Source organism: Mastigoproctus giganteus, chromosome 8 (genome assembly GCF_048544385.1).
Source record: "Mastigoproctus giganteus isolate SK-2022 chromosome 8, ASM4854438v1, whole genome shotgun sequence".
In the NCBI taxonomy this organism is placed as follows: Eukaryota; Metazoa; Arthropoda; class Arachnida; order Uropygi; family Thelyphonidae; genus Mastigoproctus; species Mastigoproctus giganteus.
The window spans coordinates 4,394,574-4,399,853 of NC_143582.1; positions in this window are offsets into that span (position 1 = coordinate 4,394,574).

The window sequence follows — 5,280 nt, forward strand, 5'->3', positions numbered from 1 at the left end:
TATCTTTCCGGTAATTTAAGAGTTTTAAATTTAAGTTACTTAAGTATATGTTGTTTTACCGATTCTGCTTATAGACTTCTTACCAATTATGATTATAATTTCTTACTATTCTGATTATAATTTCTTGCCAATTCTGATTATGATTTATTACCGATTCTGATTATAGATTTCTTATCGATTCTGATTATAATTTCATACTATTCTGTTTATAGTATCTTGCCAATTCTGTTTTTTTTTTTATTTTGGTTGTATTTCTTGATTATATTTCTAATTCTGATTATGATTTCTTATCGATTTTTTTTTTTTAATCAGAAATATTTTTAATTCTTATCGATTCTGATTATAATTTCTTACTATTATGTTTATAATATCTTGCCAATTCTGGTTATTTTTATTTTGATTGTATTTCTTACCAATTCTCGTTATCTTTATTTCTAAAATAATCAGGTCTAAAATAATCAGAACTGAAATAATCAGAATAATCTAAAATAATGATTATTTTTCTTACCGATTCTGATTATAATTTCTTACTATCATGTTTATAATTTCTTGCCAATTCTCCTTGTCTTTATTTTTGGTTATTTTTATTCTGATTGTATTTCCTGCCAATTCTGATTATTTTTATTTCTAGTTATGTATATCCTGGTTGCATTTCTTGCCAATTCTGATTATGATTTCTTACTGATTCTGATTATAGATTTCATATCGATTCTGGTTATACATTCTGATTATACCGATTCTGGTTAAACATTCTCATTATAGATTTCTTATCGATTCTGGTTATGAATTCTGATTATACCAATTCTTGTTATAAATTCTGATTATACCGATTGTAATTATAGATTTCTTATCGATTCTGGTTATAAATTCTGATTATAAATTTTCTTACTAATTCTGGTTAAAGATTCTGATTATAATTTTTTGCCGATTCTGGTTATAAATTCTGATTATAGAATTCTTATCGATTCTGGTTATAAATTCTGATTATAAATTTTCTTACTAATTCTGGTTAAAGATTCTGATTATAATTTTTTACCGATTCTGGTTATAGGTTGTGATTATAGATTTCTACAAAAGGATTCAGAGAATAATCTGCATGTTTCTAAAGTTTAAAAGTTCGTTCGTTTAGCATTTCTGTAAACAGAAAGAACGAAATCTTTCTAGTCAAGGTCGACAACTTAGACGCTTCCATATTTTACTAAATATGATACAAGCACTTCTGGTATTGTGTTTTTATACTGGAAATTCTATTTGTTCGTTCGTTCGTTCGTTTATATGTTGCAATTGGAGCAAAGGGATGTTCTCGCAGCGAGATCCTATATCCTAACTCTAATAAAATGTAAGCTATAGGTGTTGTCTTTTGTTTGTGTCGCAATTAGAAAAAAAAAAAGTTAAATCAATGTGATTTGGTAATATTGAGTGAAGTATTTTCATTATTAATATACATATTCTTTATACCTCAGCTTTGTGGGTAATGTATACAATTGCACAATGTATTGATTCAATATGGTTGATAGGGACCCACCTGTTCACACTCTTGTCAGCCCCTTTGCACCCTTCCAAGCGATTATTGGTAGTTAAAAAGCTTCAAAATACCAATTCAAATATTATGCACGAGTTGTTGTTTTCCTGCTTTGAGACCCGAAATTGCCGGTTTCCTTTCAGCTGCTGGACATATTGTGCTAATATTTTTTATACATAATCCGCGTAAAATGGAAAAACTGAATGTAAATATTTTCGATATATAAATATATTCCTATAGATATATATATATACAAATGCATACACTTGATGCTTGGCCGGGGACTGTGCAAAGCTCGCACTAAAAGCATAGATCAATTATGCTTGGCCGGGTACCGTGCAAATTATAGGTACTTCCGATAAGGAGGTAGGCTCTTTGCCAGTACGTTTTCTAACATTAGAGATAGTTGCATGCCTGTAAATTTTCATATTTGTCAAGTTCGATCAACGTTGCGACTTTAGTAAAATTCAAAAATTATAGTTTTTTCGCCACGTTCGATAGTAGAGTTTGATGAGTGTCTTCTTTCCAAGGAATTCGATCGTGTTTCAATGGTCGGTCCACTTTTGGACGATTATTATTTTTCTTAATAATAATAGTCCTTTCTAAAGTATAAGTAGTATTTCTGCAGAGTCTTATATCGATCACAAACTTTTTATTACCAGTTCAAATCTGGTTTATGAGCGCTCCCAGAAGTCTCGTCTGTTGTGAGTTCAATTTTTCACCATTTTCATTTCGAATTTCGGCACGAAGATTTTCCGCATTTATTTTTGGATATAGATATGAAACTATAGAACTGGATCAAAGTTATCGAGATCCAATTCTCGATTAGCAAAAAGCAGATTAATTCAGAAGCGACTTCTGTGTTGTTGTAGTGCGTGATATTAACCTGAATCCAGCATTTAAAAATCAATGGAACTCTACCCGAAGATGACTCTGTGGTTTTTGTTTGGTGGTGTAAGATGTCAGTTATGTAGAGATATAGAGATATAATGATGTGTATGTAGCAGGTATAATCAGCTAAATATCGTTTCATAAAATGTTTCATGCCTTTCATAAAGTGTAATAAAAGAAATTTGATTATATTCCAACAAGGAAGATGTAAAATTGTGGTTCCCTTTCCAATGTATTAATATTAATATTATATAATATTTGTGCTGTACATCTCATTTTTCATGTACTGAAAATAGAAAGGAGAGAGAGAGAGAATTTATACTATCAGCATACCCTTACGTTCAAATGTAATGTTTCCTGTGAATCGCATGGTGTCTCCTTCCAGCTTCTTGTGGTATAACATCTAAAAGCAATTACAACTTGTTTCTCGTAGTACAGAAATTATAAAAAGAATTTGACAGAGATTTAAACAAGAGTGAAAATAAACTAAAGAAAACAATCGAAAGAATGAAAATATAATTTTTTACGCAATAGGAATAATACAAACGAGTGAATGAAGACCAACACGCGCTTCCTACAAACACACAAGCAAATGGAAGATTTTTAAACTCATTAAAGGATGTGGTTATATTCATCTGGCCAGAACGGTGAAAACAAAATACTTTTGACCCTTTTAACGTCAATTATTTTTGGTAAATTAACATAAAAAATTATATTTCTATTTTTAGTTCAGTAAGAATGACACGAATCCATTTTGAGGGGATCCATGTAATTCCAACTATCCGATATTTCCCATAAACACGCTTCTCCCCTGCTCCCAATGCAATTCTCAATAAACATGTTGGAATATTTATAGATGTTATACTGCACAATATTTTAAACCCGGTAGTAATTTATGTACAAATTTATTTATGAACTGTTGTCTATCTTCGATGTATCTCAAAGTCAGTTCAATAAATTCTTAAGGGTATTTCTTTAAAATTGTATTCTGCTATTTCTTGTTTGAACTACAGCAACATTTCATCAACATTTTGAACTACAGCACCATTTCATCAAGGGGGAGAGAACTGTTAAATACTAGGATTTAACGATCAGAGCAGTAAAAGTCCGAAATAAACTAAGAATTTTGGGCTTTTACAGCAATAAAGTGAGCATTTTGGGCTTTGTCAGCAATAAACTGAGATTTTGGGCTTGACATGCTTATGCAAGACAGAGTTTCTTGTGTCTCTGTGCCAACGTTGCTGTGTTACAAACGGTGCAGACACACCACGCTCCCCAGGGACACGACCACACGTGGCTGACCAACGTGACCTGTGGGTAGGTGCTCGACCGCCGTTGAGCGAGTCATGGAACACTCCTGACACCAAAGAAGGGGACCATGTTGGCCATTGTCAAGAAAATAGCAGCTGCGCTTCTTGCCCTCCCAATCATTCCACATTCGAGGAATGATTGTGGGACAAAAGAGAGATCTCAATGCTGACCATTCTTCTTTACAGACACTCAAAAACTGATCGCCCTTCCTGATATAAGCTTGTAGTTTGTGAGCGAACTACAATCTTATAGCAGCTGTTCCCGTCTTTGAGCCTTCATCATATCACAGGCTAGTCTATTCCTATACAAGAGGATATTGCTAATGCAAAGCCAACTCAGTGTAAATCCATGGCCCATCGTAGAAATCCAGAAAGTGCACAAAAATATATATCTAATTATAAAAATAAATCCTTCTACTTCTTCTAGCGTGGACAATTTACATTACAAACAGTGTAGACACAAGTACACTACCCTACCTAAAGTAATCGAAACCCTTCCCAATGTAGGGAGCAATATGAAGGTGATGTATGCAAAACATGAACCAAGCCTGAAGTGTCCAGACAATAGCAGAGATATTGCGAATATGCAGAATGCACTTAGAGTTTTGTGATCATGCTTTACGGTTTTCAGATAAGATTGATTGTAGGTGTGGAGAGTGCCTGGGAAACTAGTCCGTTGCATTGTATTGGACCCATATTGAAGTTCAGAAGAAATGGGTTCATGAAGTAAAAGATGAGCCAACAAATAATTAATCTGTTCATTCAAATTCTTGATTTTTCAATGGTGTTCGAATAATTGTTCGATACTGTAGACAACGATAAATTATGTCTAAATAATTCTGGAAGAATAGAATACAGTTTGAATTCTACTGGTAACTAGGGTTGTTCTTCGTCCTCTAACGTCTAAATAAATAAATACACAGGCATATAATTCAAATATAGTGCAATTATCCGAGCCCATGTGATAGTTTTGTTTCTTATAGCTAAATAATCCCCCCCCCCATATTTAGCTATAAGAAAGAAAACTCTCACATGGGTATAATGCAATCATGACTCCACTTATACAAAGAATTATGAAGTAGCAAAGAAGATTAAAAAATAATAATGAATAGGACCTTACAGATTCCTCCAGTTATCCAGAATCGAACGAGATCTTCCTAAAGGAGTGACAGGGGGTCAAGATAGTCGATTTCTTAAGGCATATGTCACGTTAGTTTATGTTAATATTTGGTCATTTTTTAGTATTATTGGTATTAGTACTAGTAGTGGGAAATGATGCAAAAAAGCAAAGTTATCAGCCAAAAAATTTCCATTTCACCTATCTATTCCCTTCAATAGTTTGTCTAGTTCTTCCTTGAATTTATTCAAACTGTCCAATTCCACAGCAATGGGATCCAAGTTTGTTCCAACAATCAACCACCTGTTGGTTGAAGGCAAACGTCTGAGCACTTATTCTGATACCATCCTTCCACGATTTCAATTTATTTTCCCTCATGTGCATAGTCTGAGAAAGAGGAAGAATTCCATCAGCACTGAGCTTCCTACACCCATTCAAAG